Source organism: Epargyreus clarus, unplaced genomic scaffold (genome assembly GCF_041222505.1).
Source record: "Epargyreus clarus isolate Ecla_fem2 unplaced genomic scaffold, WU_Ecla_fem_2.2 ptg000008l, whole genome shotgun sequence".
Classification (NCBI taxonomy): Eukaryota; Metazoa; Arthropoda; class Insecta; order Lepidoptera; family Hesperiidae; genus Epargyreus; species Epargyreus clarus.
This window is the reverse complement of record NW_027332216.1, coordinates 1084646-1108924: the sequence shown is the minus strand read 5'-3', so window position 1 is coordinate 1108924 and position 24279 is coordinate 1084646. Positions and strand designations below refer to the sequence as shown.

The 24279-nt window shown below is 34.1% G+C and overlaps 1 protein-coding gene across 3 annotated transcripts in view; it reads right to left on the bottom strand.

The window, feature by feature from the left end:
* The window catches only part of wge (BAH domain and coiled-coil containing protein winged eye), a 135554-nt gene extending 115958 nt beyond the window's left edge, over positions 1–19596 (bottom strand). For all 3 annotated transcript variants that reach the window (XM_073075531.1, XM_073075530.1, XM_073075532.1), the window contains exon 1: positions 18853–19596. The gene's annotated coding sequence lies outside the window, so the exon portion shown is untranslated. The remainder of the gene's footprint in view (positions 1–18852) is intronic.
* Positions 19597–24279: the final 4683 nt, after the last annotated feature.

Below are 24279 nucleotides of genomic sequence, written 5' to 3'. Positions count from 1 at the left end.
TGTCGAAGATTTATTGTTCTGTAGAATGTTGACACATTCGTTCATTGTTATTTTAATACAGTTCCAGATATATTTTAAGCATGGCTAGTAATACAAAAGCATACCTAACCGCAGTCGGAACCATCGCATCCCTTATCGATAGGAAGTGATCCATCAGTGCCTTATCTGCAGGAAACACGAGTTATACCACTGTTGGCTCTACCGAGCCGTTTTCAACTGTATTACAACACTGTGAGGTTAGTAGTGGAGTGTTGGAATTGAGGGTCGGGATTAGTGAGCGGTCAGTAACAAGATGTAGTGTAATTTTTAATAGTTTTGTTTAATTGTCGGTTACTCATAGGCTTGTGAATTATTTACTGGAGTATAGTTTACTATAAACATGTTTGGGAATTAATGAGGGAGTAACTGCAGTGGATGAGCTGTGAAAGGGTATCGAGTTCATCATGTGGCTTCGAATATCACCGTCATCATCATTGATCATCATCGAGCTTCTGAACGATCAATTTAGGTTCCTGTTCTGGGTCTGAACGTTTATGTAGTTTACGTGTAAATATATCTAGTTTTGAGAGCAAAAAATGTAAAAAAGTGTCGTCGCATATATTTTTTGTTCGGCCGTTTGGGCATATGAGTCCTTATATTTTTTTTTAATCCCAAATAAGAATATTGCTTTTCAGTACATGCAATAATACGTAATAATTATGTATAAAGATATATGATTTATGACAAAAGCAGTGTTAAGCGCTGCTGTGTTTTGGTTTGAAGGGTGTGGTAAGGGAGACAAACTTTTCCGACGCGTTCCAGTATAGTCCTCAAGCGTAGCGGCGCATCTGTGGCCAACCTCAGGTAGGAATATCGAATCCTATCTGGGGTTGACTACTGATGTCCATGGGCGACAGTAGCCACTTACCATCAGGTGGACTGCACGTTCGTCTCCTACTCTTATATTATACAAAAAAGTAAAACTTTTCGGTAAGTAGTAGCGGAAGAGGGTCGCGGGTCAAGCCTGTGCGTGTGTATGCGAGATGAGAGATACATTAGGATAAACACGAAAGAGTGAGCGAGTAGCTACGATCGCTTTGTCTTCGATTTTTAGTTTAAACAAAATGAAATATGGTTCAATGGTTATGTAATAAAGGAATTCTATAGGATTAATAATATTATTATGATATACGACTTATACCAAAATATATTAGGTATGGTATTATTTGAGTTAAGCTGTAAGAAACGATGTTTACTTCTATCCTTTATAATAACAACCCATATTATTTCGAACTTAACTCAGCACTTCCTCTAATACATAAGAACTTAACAATATGAAATACAGTTAATTAAATAAATACTTTGTGTACCTTTGTACCTACCATACGTTTTATATCAAATTATTACTGTTCAGTTTTTTAAAAGATAAGTCCATATTCGCACGGAATATAGGTTCATTTCTGAACTATACATACATACAATCTGCGAGTTCAATAAAAATATTTTATTAATTACTTAAATTTACAGTGAATATGTAAAGTAGAGAAATAAAGATGCTTTCACATGTACACTGTAAATTATTTTTTTAAATATTTACAATATAATAATTACCTAATTATCGTAACATCTATAAGCTGCATTCATCACATTAGCATACATCACCACATGGAGGCATTTCACGTGTCTTCCAAAGTTAATTAGGAGCATCAACAAAGGAGTTAAAACCGCCGGCTATGCATAATTCATCGGAGCACCGCGGCCGTATCGACGGGCTTCATCTGACCCACCCGACACTAGTTTAGGGGCCCGTAGCTATGAACGAATCCGATTTACATGTAAAGGTTTAAGAAATAATTGCAATTGTAACATTTTACAGAAATAACATATCGAATATTGTAAGACACAAAGTTATGGTTGTATCGACACAGTTCTATATTTAATCTATGTAGCTTATTCTAGAAAAGTGACTCTGCATTTACCTATTCTTTGATATATACAAACAATTAATAAATGAAAATCTCTTTTGAAATCGTTCTCAAATACATGACTACGAGAGTGCTACTAGACTGCTATTTAAAGATTACTGTAACTAATTATACAATGTTACTAAACAAAGATGATTTTTGTCTAAAATATCCAGATGTAGGTATATTTTTGTCAATACGATGCTCATTTTTAATAATACATAACGAAACTAGCATATGTTACTGATACATAACAATATTAGAAAGGCGAGAGGACCACCAAATACAGCAAAATTTGGTATAACGTAATACTAAAGTTTCTGACAATGTATAACTATTACGTCTTATAATAGTCACTGTAATCCAATCAGTGGAATGATGCTATAGTATTATCTAAAGTACACTTTACTTTAGATTTATAGCTTCGAATCATGAGAGGGTTTATCTTAGAAACTAATCAAGGGTTTTGGAGCTGCTGTAATACATAATTCATATGTATGACTACACAAACGTTATACAATTTCATTGTAATTTTTTGATAAGGAAACCTTTTATGGAATTTACGAGTATTTCAAAGTCTTTTATAGCCGTCATTCATTTTGAAGTGACTCTTGCTTATTCCATAAAAACTTCGCATTTATTTTGAATACGACAAACTAAGGTCTTTCAAGATTGATATTCAAAAGGTTTAGAATGTAAGTTATCTATACGAAGAATCACCGGCCACTCCGTCGGAAATACTGAGAAAGTGATCGTAGTTTCGTAAAAACGTTTGCTAAAGCTTCACGTACTTTGTTTATCTAGAAGCAGCAGATCTCCGCTCTATACAAAGAATGGAAGCTGGTTCATGAATTCTAATTTGATTCATTTTGATTGAAATAAACTAAGAATTTAATTAAGCTGGCCTGCACGAAATTTTGTACAGAGGTTCGCTAATAACATTGATGAGCGCCATTTTTAAAAATCATCCTCTGATGAGGCTGTAGCCTATGCATTTATCCTCTTATATATATAAGATGAAAGTTTGTTATGCGTAAGTTACAATAAAAACCTCCAATGTGGTCCAAATTTAATTGATGCTAATGAGTTCCTTTTAGTGAGTATTTTAATCAATGTTTTATGGTATTTCGGTGTAAAATCGTTAAGCGCTGAAACATTAATGATGTTTACTTAATGATGTAGACCCATAGGATAACCAAAGGATAACGTAATAGCCACTATACCCAATAAAAAAAATAATTCAGATTCAGTTAAAAATGCCTCCATTATATTTTACGCTAAAATGCTTACGGAACACTATTGCAACATTTAACAACACATGTTATGTAAATGTTACGTTAGCAATAATATACAAAACAAAGCAATAATTAAGAAGCTCGTTTAATTTATTTGTGTATTATGATTTCACTGCTAACAGATAAGTGAACTGGATTTTGAACAGAATTCGACTGAATTTTGAACTAGACTTTCTAGTGAACTGGATTCTCCAATTTGCCTTTTCTGTTATTAAAGAAGTCACATAGTGTTCATTACACATTTGTGTGCATTTACATTTGTAAATATGTTTTAAAGCTAAAAAACTCTCTTTTGATTTTAATAAACGTATTACATTTACAAAGGGACTTTACACGTTTCTCTACTTAGTAATAATGGTTAAAATTCTCAAAGTATTCCAGCGCTCCCCGATATGTTTTTACATCAATTTTGCCATACCAGAGGGGGTCGCAATTTTAGAAAATTTAATAGAAGTGAAGCTCCGCTTAGAGGGAGCTGACATCATCCTCCCCGGGGGCCGAGCACGCGTGCCGAAACAGCTGATTGCCGGCCGTCCACCATAAAAAATCATCTGCACCCCTGTCCGCACCGAAATCAACTTTAATCACTCGAACATAAGGACCCGTTCACGCTGAAGTGTTGTAACGACCCTTACGCCGCGCAATTCCAACCGATTTTCAACTCAAACTCGTAGTGTGAAGCACCAAAAGCGGTCGCGGGCGGACCTCCCGGTACACGTCATCTACAGAATAAAACTGGCACGCGAAACCACTCTGAACTTTAAACGTTGCACGTAAAGTCCGTTGCAGGTTGAAGGTGCGAGTTAACGAGATAAAACCGAATGGATTTTGTGCATTTCACTTGGCTGGAGGCCGTGGCGTGCTTGCGATCAAGTTAGCTGCATTCGGCGCTCGACCAATAAATGAAAATATTTCATATCGCTCGAAGATGAATTGTTCTTAATTACTGCAGCCGCACTAATGTTTATAGAGGATCAATTTATGACGAACAACATTACAGACTTTGATTTATATGAACAATCGGGAAAACAGCCGTTTGAATTTTATCATCAAACGATTAAAACAACTTCTGTATTAATCATAGTTCGACCGTAAATGGAGAAAACCCTTATTTGTATAAAATGTTTATAACACCTTTTGTTAATTGCACCTACTCCTATGCTATTAGACTCAAGTAAATTCTACGATACCTAAGAGTTTTATATGTATTTCAACAAATATCGCCAAGAAATAAATTGCAAGGCCTCAAGTATGTCTGGTTTCCACGCACTTCAAAGCAAACCACCGCAACGCGAACTGCGGTTACAAGGTAGAAACGCTGTAGTGGTTACCCCGCAGTTGATCTACGGAGAACTACCACCTACAGCTTGATTTGTACCTCTTTATACGTTTAATACGTAGATTCTAGTGTACAAATGAAACAAAGCCAACCGAACAGAGTTGTGGCGTAATTAAAACTTTGGTAGTGAGTAACGAGCGTTCAAATTCGATATTTGAATATTTATGAATGGCGACTGACGCGCTGCGGCGCGGCCACTGACGTGTTTAGCTGATTTGCGGCAAACTTTGTTTACATACAATTAATATATTTCTTAGAAAAATGAGTACAGGAAACCAGAGGAGCTGTTGTTTAATAAGGAAACTGGCTTGAAATACAAGTGTTTAAAACCAGACATTTTTAATTAAAAGCTTGTATTTTTGTATTTTTTCTCTGTGGTCGATTAATAATGACTGTCCAACTAACCAGTACTGTATCTACTTTACATATATTAAAGAAAACATTACACTAAAATATACTTCCATATTTAACTTTAATATAATTAACACAGCTTACTAACCCGAAATCCAACAAAATATAATTGAATAGGTATAATAATAATATTAACCAAAGCCGCCGTTTCTCGCTTCGTATCGCTCGTATAGTAAACAAGTAACGCAATGTAACGTAACGTAAACAAAGTTCTCCTTAACCTTTGCCGCGTCGTAATGATCTGGCTTTCGTGAGCCAATCACCGCTTGCCTTATCGAGAATTTAGTGATGCGACTCTAGGGCTCTTTGTTCTTCTAAACTTTACAGTGAGCTGTGAACTACGTAAGGGGTTGTCGGTTACAAATTTAAGAAGAACTTGTCTTTTTAAGCTATGGGATTTAGTACTATTTTCAATTAGCATCTATTCGCAAATTATTTTCCTATGGAAATATTAAAAATATGCAGTAATTTTGGCAAGATTCGTATTTGCGATGTAACAGTTAAAGCATGAAGTATTCTAGTTACACTGTTCTTTATTATTGTGTACGTGTGTTTCAACTCCAGCGGCACCACTGCCTCTCGGCCTTATAACAGCAGTGTTAGGCACTGCTGGGTGATTGGAAGAGTGTGATAATAGAGACGTACTTATCCGAGATGTTCCAACTTAGTCCTCAGGGGTAGCAACGTATCGGAATCTAAGCTTGTCTAAAGGTTAATAACAGGTATCCATGGGTGGTAGTAGCAACTAAGATACCACCAGGTGGGCTTCATGCTCGTTTGCTATTACAGCTACATAAAATAAACATATATACGAGTATTTCCGTTTCTTATGTTTAGCATAGTAAACAAGAAACGCAATCGTGAGCGTGTTACTCTAACCTACTCGTTGAGTGCTGCGTAGTAGATATGACATTTGTAAGCCGATCATTATTTGTGTTATCTTTGTATAGAACTCACATTTATTACTTGATTATTTTGCCCTTTTAACTCGACAGAAAATTATATGCTAGTTTCAAAACTAAAAACATCGTAGATACCTATGTTGAATTTAAATTAAATCTATAGATACTTTTCTTTGCATTATAACTTATTCATAAAATCAATCTATCCTTTTCTGCTTACCAAAGATAGAAATTTCATAAGTTAAGTTGCCAAATTTCGATCTTTGATAGGTGAAACATTAGATAGATAGATTATTCACAACAGGAGTAAATCGTGCGGGATTTAACACTACGCATCCATTTAATACAAATATTGTCTGTAATAAAAGATTTAGAAAACGTGCATTCAACTTCATTATTTATACGTTTTGAATACGTTACAACCGATAGTTTCAACTTAGACACGACAACCGCGACGGAAGAGCTGAGAGCTAATGGATGTTGTTTAAGCAGATCAGAACAAGAGTGAAGGATACACTTAGCTTACCGTATTTCTGACAGAAATCTATTTTGCGATACATTTGTCTCAGAGTTGGGGACGACTCTGCGTACTGTTGGAAGAACGATAGGTCTTTAAATTAAATTTTGTTCTTAAATACCTTTAGATGTTGATCATTTGTTTCCATGTATGAATAGGTAAAGCAAAACAGGAAAATGAATGATGTATAATTTATATGCATAAAAAGCTATAAGGCGGTAATCGCTACCAAAGATATAAAAAACGATATAAAAGTGTACCTACAAAAAAATATTCTATGGACCAATATCTAAATTAAGGAGGGAAAATATTATATTATTGTCTACAGACTGACTACGTTGTTAGATCATAAGCCTTATATTCCTTGATATAAAGATAGAAGATGGAAGACAGAGACACTTACATGAGAAAGGAAATGTTTCAAAATGTATGGGCTCCCGGCCACCTTTTGTACACTATATTAAAAACTAAGAAAACATGCAAAGAACAATTCGTAGGGCTTCATTTTCTTCAAATCATGTTCGTTTAATTGTTTAAAAACAATTATTTACACTTAAACTTGCAACACAACAGTGGAAAAACATCATGGCGGTAGTGATTACCGTAATAATGTCATCTGTCATTCTATTTTAACTTACTATATACATTATATACTTTTTAATATATTTTTACGCGAATGGGCGTAGATATATAAATATTGTATTGTATGGATTGAAAAACAATACCTATATTTGATAAATATAAATCATATTTACTTTCATAAATCTTGACTTAAAACAAACATACCAAAATATTATGTACTTCTATACCAATTTATTTTAGTTAAAACATTTAAGTGTGTAAATAAAACAACTTCAAGTACACATTTAGATAATATTTTATTTATTCTTCACTTAGATACATTATTTATTCATTTTCAATATGTTCCCTTATCAATATTTTCATCTAATCATGTAGCAGGTTCTGTAATATCCTGTGACAAGCTCAGCCCAAACATCAAACAATGGTCATAATGTGACCGCAGCTAGCTACGAGTACGGTTCGTTGCCCAGCGATGCAGTTGCAATAATAACTGAATATTTTGTCATCCCAAGAATGTCCTTGTCTTGCTATTGTAATTATCTAAAAAAATACAAATGTAAAAAGATTAACTTCTCTAGTTTAAAATTATTAACGATTATTTCACCATTAATATAAATAACTGATGTATATTTTACCTGATGATATTGAATCCTTGTCAACACAATCCACAAAGATCGCACGAAAATCACAAGAGTCCATAAAACATAAGCTGGGTAAATTAGCTATAGCTATAAGTAAGGTAGAATCAGTCCAACATCGTAAGCAGCACAGAGTAGAACTAGAAACATATTCAGGATTGAAATGGAATCTTCTCATCAGTACATATTTATTCAACGTTTACATTGGATTCCACTATTATTATATAATATGTATATATCACTTTTACATATATCAAATTGACAACTTCTTCTTTTTAATTTGACATGTCACTTACATCTATAAAACCAGATACTATTTAAAAGGTGGTTTTGTTATAATTATTATAAATAATTAATTAAATTCAGAAATAATGACGGGATACCCAAAACAAAAGCCAGGTTGTAAAGTACTTAGGGTAACAATAACTTTACGACAAAAACAGCGAAATACAGAATTACCGACGTGGGGGTACACATACTCGTAGGTTAACTGACCGACATCGACAGTTTTGAAAAGTTGACATTGACAGTATTCCGCCATATTTAATATTTCAATGAGGAATGCTTATTTTAAATATTTTTAAACAAGAATACTTTAGGTTATCAAAATATATGTGTATTTTTCTTCAATTATACAAAATATTCGTGTTTTTTAGATATAGTGTACATGAGATGGCCGAAAATGAAACATCTCCTTTTCAAAATTTCTAACTTAGTCCTCAGAGGTAGCAAAGTAGTATTCCTGTAGCCGACATCAGATGGCACTCCAGTGGGCTTTTGGAAGTAGTGCATCATAAAAATAAAACAGTATACCAAACACGATGCACATTAATTCTGATTTTTCTGTCATATCTACTGATAATGATAAATTGATTAACAATATCAAATCAAATCAAATCAAATTTTTTTATTCAAAATAGGTTCTTTACAGATCACTTTTTGAATGTCAAAGCAACTACCACCACTTCACAAGGTGTTTCGTTATGGAGAAGAAGCGGCGAAAGAAACTCCATAACACACATCTTTTAAAAAAAAATGTTTTTGACAATGTTAACATAACGTAATGGTACATGTGGAGCTGAAGCTAATTCAGACCACACCGTTTTGTCAGTCAAATAATCACTTACTTTATAGTACGCTTTTTTACATAGCGTTAGTTTAACGACATGTTTAAACTTTTTTTCTGTGAGATTCAAAATGTGGTCGGGTATTTTATTGTAGTAGCGAATACAGTTGCCCACGAAAGATCTAGCCACCTTACATAATCTATGTTTAGGAATTACTAATTTATTTCTATTTCTGGTATTAAAGTTATGGTGGTTACTATTTTTTTCAAACATATCACTGTGTTTTCTTACATACATAATATTTTCATAAATGTATTGACTATGCACCGTCAATATATTAATAGTGGGAAACAGTTCTCTTAGGGACTCACCACGCCGCAGACTATATATTGACCTTATTGCTCTTTTTTGAATAGTAAATATAGAGTCTATGTCAGCAGCACTGCCCCACAGTAGTAGTAGTAATAAACTTGTTTATAACATGATTTTTCAATTATGAAAATATTTTGATCACGACGAGCCGGATCACACACGTCGTGGCTTAACCTCTATTTATCGATCCAATGTCAAAGTTGTACTGACGTGGCTTTCACAAACGTTGTACCTTTGGATTTAAATCGTACTGTTTGGTGCCCTAAATCAGTAACGAGTTTAATTTCCCGTGGCACTTGGATTTTTTCCGTGCTAAGTGGATATTTTATGAGACACCTAGTTTTGCATATATATCTACGGCCCTGTTGATTCCCAATCCATTTAGGAATTAACAACATTGATTCATGTATTTGTTATACACATACTAGTTAAAAAACCCTTATCCCTCTGAGAGGGCACCTATCGTATGTCCTATAGGTGGACAGTAATTAAATTACTATGTTTAATGTACTCCAGTCATCAAAACACACAACAAAGTAAGATGACTACGGTAGTGTACCCGCTTTAGAGGAGAATTTATGCAAGAGTTGGCAATCCTAAAGAGAGACAACCAATGTTTATTTACAAAGAAACTTGTACTTATTTGTAGATAGCTCTAATGTGTGATTTTGTTCACGTACACTATATTACTCTACAGTAGTTTAGTTGAAACCGTCGATTCAACTTCTCGAAATTCGACACAGAGATATAATACTATTGGTTCCTTGTATGTATGATGTTATGAATAAACAATGAGGTCCATATTATCATATTCGTCATTGGCGACTTCGAAACATAGTCTTACAAAGAAACAAGCTGACCCGGCAAACGTTTCTTATCACTTAGGAGTATGAAAAACAGATTCTCAGACCTACTGCATATGCATATAAAATTTGGTGAAAATCGGTAAAGCCGTTTCGGAGGAGTACGGTAACTAACATTGTGACACGAGAATTTTATATACGATATACAAAGTTGCGTGCCGAATGATAAACCTTTACAAAACACTAAAACGCAAGCTGATGGTGAAAGCCGCGGTTACGTGTTAGTTAGCGGAAGTGATTCTAGAACCTAGATTCAGTGGCCACCTAGATACGTAAGTATTGTAGCTAGGATCTATACGTACATATTACAGATATGTATGTGGTTCTGAATCGATACTGCGGAGGTTCACGCGACTGCCAGTAGTAATACCTACTCGTGTCGTACAGACCAGTACCCTTAGTACGTGATTTTACGATGTCACAAAAATGACTGTTTTTGTTTACGAGTTTCCCATATATTTCCAATCAGTTCTGATACAATCCGCTAGGGGCGCTAATTGGAAATGTATGGGCAAATACGTAAACAACTAAACGAAAAATATCCTATTTGTTCACGATAGAAAATAATTACTTCCTTATGTATCCAACAAATGTTTGCTGAAACCATAACTTAAGATGATTTTAACACATTTTTTCGGTCATTTATATTCTGTTTGAAACTTTGGGATGCTATCTCAATTCCTCGGATCAACAATCAACATTACTGCCTACATAATATATTAACTGTCGATCAAAGCCCAATACATTTTTTTTCCAAAATTTCGTAACCACATATTTATTCTCTACATAAATCAAATAATATTAGCTTCTTAACGTCACTAAATAATAAACATAATTATATATCAGATTAATAATAAAGTTTAACTACAGTTTATCCATTGATATATAGGGTAAAACTAAGTTCAGTTGACATGGAGCACTGAGCACACAAGTATGAACTAAGTACACAAAACTTACTTTATTTGTTTTATTATCTCTACAGACGCCCACATCTCAGGCCAAGACTACATAGTTACATACATACGATTATATCGTCGCATCAAGACGATATTTGTTTGTCAAAAGAAAAAACTTGACAGTTCTAACACAATTCCACAATTTAGTGAAAATTTATCTTAGAACTAACAAGGACAACTTTCTAGCCGTAGTCGCTTCTATTCTTATTAAAATAAAATAAAATAAAATAAAAGAAATAAATCTAGTCTTATTAAAATAGCGTTAAGTAAGGACTTTAAGTAACTTTTGATTTCTTTTTACAAGAGTTCGATTTTTCAAGAGTCAAACTTGCACTATCATAACAGAATGAGATACCGTGAGATTTAGGAGTTAAATGGTAACTACTAAGCCCAAAGTCGTGGGATAATCCAAGTATATGAAAGACGAAGGCTCTAATTGAAGTTCGGGCAACGAAATTTTTAATATACGAATTACATAAAAAAACAACTTATTCCTTTTTCCTCTTCGGGCTTAAAGTTGGCTGTTATTTAAACCTAGAAACGGATGCAAACATAAGCTTTCCCATGAATTATATGCGCGCTGGATTCTAAAGCTCACATTGACTGCCCGATACCGCCCGACAATCGCTTTATTTCCGAATAACATTTTTATGTAGATTCAATTCAATGGCACATTTCTAGTCGTCGGAATGACCGGAAAATATTCCCACTATATCCACTGGGCGGTCTAAGTGGTTTTAGAATACTGGTAGCCATAAAATATCAAGTAGGTACTTATGCATATTTATTAAATGTACCGGTCCATTCATACAAAACATGCTAATGTAAAGTTATTTCGAACTAGCTATCGCCCGCGCCTTGCATTCAGATAACAACATGCCTATTAGCTTACCTAAACACTATTACATTCAATACATGTAGGTATATATAATTAAAATTTTATAAGTAACGTAATATTTGAAGGTGGTAGAACCCTCCGTGGTTCGACTCCGGCGGCACCACCACCACCACACCTATATCTGCCTAATAACAGCAGTGTTAGGCGCTGCTGTGTTCCGTTTTGAAGGGTGTGGTAAGGGAGACATACTTTTCCGAGGCGTTTCAGTTTAGTCCTCGGGGGTAGCGGCGTGTCTGTGGCCGACCTCAAGTAGGAATATCTAATCCTATCTGGGGTTGATTACAGATGTTCATAGGCGGCATATAAAATAGTCTCTGCCTACTATGTACGTGGTAAATACGAATTTTGGTTGAATAATTTGCAGATAATGAGGTGACACGGTGATGTAGGTGTGTTTGTAACACAAATTTACTTTCTTTACAGTGAAAATTTAATTAATAGTACGAGTATGTATGTCAAAATTTTTCACAATGCCACAAACGAACAAAACTATCAAAACATTATGTTTTGGGTGAATACTGTTAAAATTAATTGTATTTATAAAATAGTACAATATAGATAAAATATTAAGATAATACTGATTTGCTGATTTTTTTACTAATAACATGGGAATCGCGTGTCTGTCGTGTCATGTGGGAATTATAAAACATGTTATGACTTTAATTTATAGTTGGTGGTGAATATGTCAGGTAATAACCATATTTTGTTATTTTTATACCTCTATTTTGTCACTGGTTGGCAAAACTTCTCATTATTATATTTCATGTTAGATAACTGCTTACATATTATTAAAATGTTTTATAATTATTGGACTTTCATTTGTTATTTTACGTACGTATAGCTACCAAATAAACAATTATATATAAGAATATAGGAATAAATTCTATCATAAAATAATATAATTAAAAAACAGATTTTAATAAGAACCGTATTTAATAATCTTATTTTATTGGTATCTACCAAGAAATACAGGAAAACAAGCATCTATAAAAAAGGTAAATTTTATAACGAACAAACAGGTTTAATTTAATTTATACTGCCTAGTTATTTTGTATAAATATGTACCAGCGTACCATAAAACCGCAGGAGATAACGAAGTAACGGCGAAGAATAATAAAATGCAAAACGTTGAAAATTTACGAACTGATATCCAGTTTCATAATATCCTCATTATGATACCTACCTAACTACATTTTCATTCACAATCAATTATAAACGTATCTATAACCATAATTTATTGTTCTGTCGTATATTTGCTCTCGCTTATAGTAGAAAGTTACTAATATTAAAGATCGTTAATAAAAGTCAATGACAAATTAGTGCAATAAATACCTTAATTGCAAAGTTTCGATATGGGAATAATAGTTACTCAGTATATTGTTGTGATTTCCAACTTAAGTTATATCCAACTTACTGTAATTATAAGAGACAAAATATTAAAACACACACACACTAAACTACTACTCACTAACAGTTTCTGGCATATGTACCTACCTAGGTACTATAGATAGATAATAACACTGTTTTCCTGTTTAACCTTTCTATTTAAAAATGGATAATTAAATAAATTATCGAACAGATATACCCACTTATCTGCGATATCTAAACAAGCTTTTAACTTTAGATAACAAATGTACATGGTCTAGCGAACAGCTTATGATATCTTCCTCATACACAATAGTATAATTATCCCAAAAACTTAAAAAAATGTTTCGCTAGGATTGTGCATGCCTTACAAGCGTGGCTAAACAAAGATTTCCGTAAAATTGTATATAATTTCAATTTGATCCGCATTCGATTTGCGTTTGCGAAAACAACGTGACGTGTAAGTGTGACGTGTAAATCTGTGTAATTTTAGTCATGTGTCTAAATACGTTTTTAAGTTAGATAAGAAGTTAGACTTTGTACAGAATTGTAGCGTTTTGTAATAATGTGTGCAATGTTTATGGTTTGGAGATGTACCCAGTACTATTTATTACTTTGAAGGAACTGGCATACTAGACTTGCAACTAATACACGAGCTCTTTCATTTACGTTACTAAAATAGGTAATTAATTTTATTTTTAATTATATATAGAAGTAAATACAAATACAATAAACTTTACGTTACTAATATTATGAATTTTCCAAAAAAAGTAGTTAGACGAAAAAACTGATCTTATCAGTGCTCCGCTTATATTAACAATTTATTTCTTTTCTTTTCATTCTTGCTATAGCTATGCTCATAACTGCAGTTTCGAAAATAATTTGCGTTTACAAAATTTATTGCTAACAAAAGTTTACTTAATATTAAAGCATATCATATCTTATCTGATGTTTTCCTACCACCGAAGTAAAATTAGCCTACCAGTCATAAAATTTCAGTGACATATCAATCTAATACAAAGCACGAAAGTGATAGGAAAATAGGATTCAGTCAATTTGCAGTTTCTCGTAGTAAATTCGCCGAGAACACAGTATAGCGAAAGTAAAACCAACTAAATTGTGCACTCGTTATAACTTGCTCTCAACACATCACTTACAGAAAGAATTTCCGATAGATTTTGCGAGTAACTCACAGATTTAATTTTTTCTTAAAATCATATAAATATGTCAAAATATTGGACACAGACAAAATAGACTGCTATATTTTTGTATCGAAGTAATACATTTTGTCCAACGGCTGGGCAGATCATTAAAGTAGGTACATTATGTAATACACCATGCATCATGCTGCGTCAATTTCAATCATTAAGTTAAGATTAAAACTACTTCGCAAAAATCCGCTATAAATCTGTATGATGGTATATATTTTAAACCATGCAGCATGTACCACCCTCCCTCCACAGATCCACAGAGGAATCCACAGAATTAGTTTTAATCTTAACGTAATAGCATGGACCTCCGCAAGTAACGCCTGATACAATTAACTAATTCCAATCAGCAAATAATTGGTACACCAAATACAAACATTAAACCACCAACAAAAATACACTTATAATATACGAGTACTATAATTACATGAATTTGTAACCGAAAAACACGCTTGCCACACCTCACTTTGATAAATTTTCGGAGCTTTACATTTGTCATAAAAACCATGGTTTTGTCACTTCATTAATGCAATGGTAGTTATGGTAGGCTGTAGGTACCTGTACTTACTATTACAAGGATTTTTCTAATAAGAAATACTAAACTTATTACGCGAATTCGTGAAATGAAACATCTATAACAAAGTGAACTTATGAGCTGTCGTTCGTGACGGTCTCCCTTCTAATGTGGGTTTCGTTTGAAACGCGTCACGACTTAATACCTATTTATTTTGTGTACTAACACTGTTGTCTTTGCAATAATGTGTGCCTGTAAATAATCAGTGTATGCCCTATGAAAGCTATGGATATAATGACGCATAGTTACGTGTATTGCAGCGAGAATTGTTCTACGCAGCGAAAAACATTTCGCAGACCACATTAGGTACTTATACATTTTTATAAGCTTCACATGGGAGCACACAATTTGTGGCATAAAACAGACTTCGAATCAGCTTACGAATATATGTCGTAATAGCCCGTGCTTTCTTTTACTTTCTTCTTAGTTCTTGTACAGTCATATATACTACTCCACAAGGTTATAGATTACACAAAAATATGCAATTGACATTTTCCTACATCACAAAGATTTAATCTGCTAATTCCTTCCAAATTTTACTTACGAACATGAAGTTAGTACGGTTTATTCATTCGATTTGTATTTACGAGTAAAACTAGAAACTTACTCTCACAACTCATTTACTACTTAACGACAGAACTAGTCGCCTGGACCACTCCACTCCAGTGGCCAACTCAATTCCCAGAAGCATTGAAGCTGTCCGGCGCACACAACATGCCGTAATAACCGACTATAGATATTGATAGATGAGTTGTGCGTACCAATATATATGCAGTAGGTACATACATATAATATGCTTATTATAAAAAAATATAACTAGAGACGTATTCATGTTAGTATAATCTTATTATTTAAGTACTTGTTAATGTTATTATAAAAGTTAATATATTAAAAAAAACGCTTGAAATATAGGCTGTATCACAATTTAGATGAATCCAACGACACTTCAAATGTTAAAATCCGTCAATCTTTTGAGCTGCAGAGCGTAACAAAGAATAAGACATAAAAACACGCATACATACATACGCTCGAAAAACATTACCCTCTGTCCGGTAAAAACAAAGAGGATCGTATCCTTTTAGCATAAAAATATAACTTAAGTCTATAAGATATTACAAGGGAGTTAACACTCAAAAAGAGATAATTTTAGTCGTTTTATAGCCTATAAGTTATCTGTCGCGACCAATAAGTCACTCGGGCTAGACGACCTAGAATGGGCGTAATAAAATTTGAAATATGGTGAAGCAAACAGAGCTAGCTCATCAGAACAGTATGTCAGCGTATTTGTAGGAGGCAGCGTCACAGACAATAAATACATTTTGCAGTGACAAAAGCACTGACTGCGCTTTGGTTTGCGCGGCCAGACAGTGGCACTCAACCTTACAAGCCAGATTAATTGGGCTGTACGAGGCAGAGGCACCAAAACTTTGGACGCGATATAATGATAATCTGGCTAGAAATAACAATATCAATAATATCGTAAATAATCTCACGGAAACACAGGATGGTATCACAGATCCAATCCATCGTAGCATTTTACAAACAAATATTCAGAAATCTCGATTTTCGTTACTAATTATACAAACAAGGAAAAACTTGTTATTAAAAACATAACATTTCTGTACCTTTTAACGAGTATTGATTTTATACAATCATATTTTCGTCTATCTGACATGTATTTAATCTTATAATCACTATTCTGTCTGATATATTAGGCTAATATAGTTTCCTTTATAAATACATTACATTTAAATATATCCTGTCACAATGCAAAACCGTGTTCGTCTGCATTATTCCTATACTTACTGAATTATGTACGCCTTTAAATCAACGATTATCATCACCAAAATTTACATTCTTATTTGCCATAAATGCATATAACTTATTATATATCATATTTTATAACTCGACCACTAGCGGCGCGGTCATCATACCATTCCGACACGAAATGGGGCCGGGGTTCGATCTCTTCGATTTCTGTTAAATTGTGATGAAGTGTTTCACACTAAGTGTTTTACACTAAGTTTTCAAGAGTTGTTAATTGTACATTAAGTGTACCTTACATTAAGTTAAGTAACTAACATATATATTTACTTCCTGTGTGATCATCAGGATATAAACCGTAATTATCACGTCATGAAGATAAAGGTTTTGTGTTTTCAAAAATTAACATATTGTTGTTTTTAACGAAAAATTAAAGTAGGTATAATTTGCATGTTTAATGCGTTGCAATTATGAACGGTCAGGCTGTAAGAAACGAATTTTGACCAGTATTCGAAATGTATGTAACTGCGTCGTAAGCGTTAATAAATTACCTAATTACTTTACTTTACGACCATCTATATTCCATTTATGTATATAAAAATTAATAACTTAATACTTTAAAAGCTGTTTTTACTTTGTTTTTGTTGTATATCATACAAAACACAACTCGTTTTTGGAAATTTACCTGGGTGAGCTTACTCTCACAAAAACAACCAAGTGGCATAGAATCCACTGATCATATGGAGAAGGTTCTAGATGTCACTCCCATTGGAATCCTATTTTTGTGAGACATGTTTCGTTTTTTATACATAAAGTTTTATAAGCATACAAAAATTTGTGTTGGTTTTAATAAGTTACATGAGTAAAACAAACTTTATTAGCTGTTATCTCTGCATTAACATTATTACTTAAACAAGAGTTACACGAATAGTTCATGAATATTTCTTGGATTTTTGGTGTATTTACTAGCATAATTATAACCATTTGTATGTAATATTGAGAGGGTAGGTATTTTATAAGATATATAACGTTATGTTGTTATTTTACAGAAATACTCCTGGCATCTGGCCTTTAAAATCGTAATGTAACATAATAACACTTATAAAAAGGAATATTAAATGAGACATTACCGCAAATCTATTTTTAATATCCCTTTAAACATCACATTACTTCCTAAATTACTTAAATAATGAATGTTAACGATATGTTATATCATATTATAAATATGCCATATAATTAAATTATTTGCTTTTAATTTTTTATGTATAGCATGTAGCTGTATAGCTGCATTTGGACACATAAATGCATAATTGCATACATATTATTTTTTTATTATTAATTACTCTTTTGTTGTTCTAAAGGTGTACTTTTTTGAATTGAACTTTAGCTATCTTAGATCCTTGAGGTCTAAAATAGGGGTATTGATGATAAAATCTGTATTACCAAAATGTATCTTCCTAGGAACAATGAAAATTTATAATAATTTAAATGATTTAGCTATACACAAGTTACACATAAAACTTAGTTTATTAATAACCAGTGAAAGCATAAAATGAATATCACAATACAATTTGGAATAGATGGGTACTTACAATGTTTTTTGGCTTGATTTTACTGTGAACTTTTTTCATTGATTTTACAAATTATTCAAACTAAGACTGTACATTTTTGTTGAAAGTAAGATTTTATGATTTTCCAACAGGCAATAATTCGGTTAGAGTAATTGTTGTCATATGTTACCTATACCTACTTATTGCTCACTAGTACCTACAGATCGGGAATATGTTGTAAAAGTATTTTTGAGTGATCCTTATAAGAATAATGTTAAAAATATACTAATAACCTATTTTAAGTAATTCTTATTTCTACCAAACAGGTTCTGTTCAATACCAAGGATATAGGTTTAAGTTAACTAACGAAGTCGATTACATGTTTATGTGAAAGTAAAATTCATCTGTCTTTTATAATACCGTTTAAAAATAACTGCAGTGTTGTACTAGGAATAATATTACAAATATATTTCGAATTCTAAAACGCACAGCTGTCGTCGACGGTGCACGATTAGGCCTATAGTCAGCAGCGTACGCCGCGTTTGCAAGCATTATAACTCGTGTATTACGGAATATATTAGTAAAATAAGCAAGAAATGTCACTGTACCTTATTAACAGGACTCAATCCACGACCACCGAGGAAATCCAAATCCGTTAACACAACTTTACACAGATTTCTGATCGACACACTTGCACATCCAATTAGCGCAACTTCGTCTTTCACGTTCGCTTTGTTTATTATTTTGGTGGTATTTTTACTGTACAACACAAACGAGTTTCACGTCACTACACTTCACACAAGACACAAACTTTAACTTAACAACAAGATACTTGCACCGAAAAGTGCAATGCGTGTTTATAACTTAACCGTTTATATGAAATACCAAACTTCTACGTATTTTACTCTGTTTTAAATGTTTCACAAGAGATTTTATTCCACAATTGTACGAAGTGGGAGATCGGACGACGGCCAATGTGTACTTCCGTGTCTCGAAAACAGCTGTTCTGGAACAGTGCTATCGAGAAATCGATATCGTGCGGGCGAAGAATTAGACCAACCGTAATATTGCACTATACACAATTTTTTCACAACACCAATTAGCCGGTTGCAATGGATAATGCACCTCACTATGCAAAAAAAGAAATGTAGAAACGTAGGAAAACCGGTTAAGAAAATCGGGGATTAGTTGAATTGTAGGAACGAGTTTGATTCGAATTCGGAGACGAGATAGTCACTGATTTTGTGATGTTTGCTAAGCAGAATGTTTGGAGAGTTCATTCTCAGTGTGTGGAATACAACGCACGCGGTCGCGCTCGGTCGCGGACTGAGGCGCGCGGCGCGCGGGCAGGGCGGGGGGCGGGGCGCGGGCGGGCCCGGCGACGAGCGCGGAATGCTATTGTAGGCGAACTTGCCCGCCACTTTTTTTTCTCAATTCTGGTCAAACAAGTTTTGTATACAACCTGCATTGTAAGGATTCCGCCATTCTTCCAGCGAGGCAACGGTCTCTCTAAACTTAGAACGGCGTGTGGTTTCGCTCCAGCTTTGAGGCATTGTTTCGAAAAACCTAGGGAATAACCGAACAATACGAGAAAGCTTCGTAAAAGAGTTCCAAAACTACTATTCAAATCCAGCAAAAAGTTTTTGGACCGCAAGGAATGTATTTTAATGTAGTATTGTTGTTCAAAAATCAATAATTATATTGGGTACGTACCTATAGGTAGGTACGAACAGTAGGCACATGTAAAATTATTTTACTGGCTAGCATAATTATGAAATAATCCATATTTTCCAGCATGAGTTAGTTATTTAAAAGAAATAGAAATTAAATACCATTATTAAATTAAAAAAGTAGAAATATTTATCTCAATCTGTGACTTGAAAACTACCGTACCAGGATCAAACCCAAAATCGTTCACATCGCAAACCAAATTAACAGAGTCACGCAATTTTCGATAATGATAATAATGCCTATTTTTTAATATTACCACAACAAATACTTCAAAACCACCTTCATCATCCACCCAGTAATACACTGCTAGACCGATACCAGGAGTGCCCTGGTTGGTACACCAAATACCTATATTACTATAGCCTTAGTCAGGCATAACGCGGGTTGACAAATTATAAGGTTGTGAGAGCTGAGGGTTTTCAGAAGGTAGGCCTCAAGATTCAACTCCCATATTAACTAAAAGTTGCTGAGGAATCATAAGATTATCTACTAGAAAACCCAAGATGTGGCTAATTGGGAATATACACATAATATTGTTTCATACCATCAAACCCATAGGACACAAATGGGACATCAATTGTGTTCAATAACATATGAGTTCCAACTCTTATATGTAGTACCTAATAATTATAACATATCTAATTATCTATGTTTCAAATCAAATCAATGTTTTTTATTCAAAATAGGTACTTTGCAGAGCACTTTTTGAATGTCAATACAACTACCACCACTTCACAAGGTGTTTCGTTATGGAGAAGAAGCTGTTGTTATCAACCCATTACTGTCCCACTGTTGGGCACGAGTCTCCTCTGAGATTGAGAGAGGCTTAGGCCATAGTCTACAGCGCTGGCCTCATGTGATTTAAGACCGGAGAACGTTTTTCTTAAGAACTCTCAGGTGAGCTTTCCTCGCGAAGATATTTTCTTAATTGATTATTATTCAAGTTATAATTAATTTACCTACGCACATACTTTAAAAAAATCAGCGGTTCTTGGATCTTGAACCTCAGTGCCCTGATGAAGAGACGAAGTTTCTAATCACTAGGCTATCACTACGTAGGCGACGATGCCCTCTTAAACCACTCTTACCTAAATCATCCTTTACAAGTAGAACCGTTCGAGGGTCCACTCTTTGGGCACCAATGCCCATGCCAATATCCATTTTTATCTAATAAAGTAGGTAGGAACTAACAAATTTGTTGTGTTCTGGTTTGTAAGGAATAGTAAGCGAAGTGAACTTAAAAGTGACGTTTAAACGTTAACTTCAGTGGTATTAACGCACATGTGGTTTACGTCCGGTGGGATTCTATCTTACCCAGTTGATTATAGATGTCCATGGGGAATACTGTTCACTTACCAGGTAGAGAGACTTCTATTCATTTGCTACCTCTATTTGATAAAAGAAACTTAACATCTTCAAATTGTTAATGTAGACAAAAAAAATCAAAGCAAATTATCAAAGGCAGACGATCAATCCAGTAGGTGACGTCACGAAAGCACGATTCCCAAGCAAACCAAAACCAGTCCTACTAGTGTCGCTAGAGTCCGGACATGAGGAGTCAAAATGTAACCCTTACCTCGCCTTGTCCACAGGTTGCTTAAAGATAGGGTACTCAATAATATAATGTACGTTGGTAGGTGGTCTACATTGTGTCAAGACAGGAATATTGTTTATCGTTTCAAGTCATATAGGTTCCTGATATTATAGTTTTCAATGGGGCACAAAATTGTGAAGAAACCTGCCTTGAAGAGTTTTTTGAAAAGTCTTCTTTTAATTGGAGTAGCAAACGTGCTTGAAGTCTACTTAATGGTAAGTAGTCAATATCGCCTGACATTTCTGACCAGCCTCATATTGGACAGGGTTATTATTTTTATACTATATGAGTAGCAGACGAGCATGCAGTCCACCTGATGGTAATTGGCTACTGCCGCCCATGGAAATCTGTAATCAACCCCAGATAGGACTAGATATTCCTACCACTACCGCTACTCCTGAGGACTAAGCTGGAACGCCTCGGAAAAGTATGTCTCCCTTACCACACCATTCAAAACGGAACACAGCAGCGCCTAACACTGCTGTTATTAGGCAGAAATAGGTGTGGCGGTGGTGCCGCCGGAGTCGAACCGCAAAGGGTTCTACCACCTTCAAATGTTTACAAAACCACATTTGACCGGCGTGGTGGATTATGACTATAAGCCTTTTCATACTGACAGGAGAACCTTGCCTAGCAAGACAATAATGAGTTGATAATAATGTTTGAGTATCTACATAATTAGGTCAATAATTAACGCAATTTCCGTATAAACAGCAGACTAAATAACACCAAGTAAAGCATATAAGTACCAATTGCTAATTTAATGACAGTCTGCTAAATTTCAAGTACAAGCAAAAAATAGCATACGACTTTGATATTAGGTATACCTTACAAAAATACATTTTACATGTAATATCATATTACAGATTGATTTAGATTAGGTACTTTGATTTTAAATTTCAAAGTTTTCAAAGTTTGTAAGGTTTTGAGAAAACAAAACTTTTTTATAAAAGTAGAATTTTGGGGATTCGATTCGTTTCTCTTTTCTTTGACCCAGTTTTATTTGATTGGAAATTAAGCAATCACCGAACCACCACCGAAAAATAAAGCAAATGTAGTGATCTATTAAAATGTGGTATTTGGAAGATGGTAGAGCCAGAGAACCTGTGATTCGACCGGGACGTTACCTCCGCCACACATATTTCTAGCTGTCCTGGCATTTCGGTAGGAGTGCTGTGGATGACGTCTTAACCGTTGTCGAACGCATATCTGTAACCGGCTTTAGATAGCACTTCCGTTCTATACCTATGGAGTTGGTTATTGAGGTACCATCAGGAGGACTAAAAGCTCGTTTACTATTTTAATTTTACGGCTATTTTTATATTTATTGAAATAAATATACTAAATAATTTGAATTATTACGTTTTATTTCATTCGTTTTGTACTTTTCTTAATTGGGATATTTAGGTACACTTAATAAAAATAATATTGAAAAGTACTCAATGTAACGTTAATTAATCGACAACGTACCTTAACAAAAGTTTATTTTACATTTAAGACCATTGAGGAAATGCGTATTGAGCATGCTCTAATCCGTGGAACAAATATCAAGTACAAAACTTGGTATTCTAGAATGTCAGAACTCAGAAGTTATCCATAAAGGACGAGCGCGCCAGATCAGATCTGTGTGTCTGAAGCGACCTGAGCGGAATTCAACATTCAAGGTTACAAGGAGCTTCTAAAATCTAAAGTATTTGAACAGCGATAGCCGAACCGCCAACACGGATAGACCGCACCGAACGAGACCGCAGCATACAGACACACCGCGCGCGAAAGAGACACACAGATATATTTTATTTATTACCATATCAAGTTACATGCGGGCTTGGTATCGTGTGCGAGCGAGACAAACATGTTTCTCAGTAGGTGATGTTTATAACAGGTCTTTTCGGAAACTGAACTTTTAATTAGTTCAATAAAACGAATTTTCGACAACGGTAGACGTCGACAGGAAATGTTTATGGATAACGGCTCACATCTGTATGTTATCAATGCTATTTACAACTCAAGTTTAACTTTATCCAACTTTGAACAACTAGTGCAAAGTACTAGGCGATCAAAAGTTAAGTAGTATAGATTTTTTGCGGGCATTGTTTTGAGTGTTAACAATTCATTCATTGAACTTATAAAAAGCGTTTGATTAAGTGTTCCGTTATTATTACACAATTTCAAACTTACTTATCATCCACCAGCTGATGTTAATTCGTCATTATTTTAAAAATAGAAACGGGTTAAAACATTTGTACCTAATCACCAAACAGAACAAACATTTCCTTGTAAACAATGAGTAATAATGAAGTTACTATCATCGGTTCCGAGAATAGACGCCAAACAAACAAAAAATTAAAGGTCTATTTACACTTGTTACGTTCCTCGTTTTCCTCTGCGATTTAGTTCGCATAATTTGTTGGTACTTTATTTATACTTTAGTATTTACCTAATAAAAATCAGAATATGAATTTAAATAAATACTAGCTGACCCAGCAAACGTCGTGTTGCCATGTAAATAAAAAAATGTTAAGGGTGAACAACCCTTATCTCTTAGGGGTATGAAAAATAGATAGTAGCCGATTCTCAGACCTACTGAATATGCATATAAAATTTGGTGAAAATCGGTAAAGCCGTTTCGGAGGAGTACGTTAACTAACATTGTGACACGAGAATTTTATATATAAGATTTATGTACCCGATCCGGCGTAGTATTTGTCAG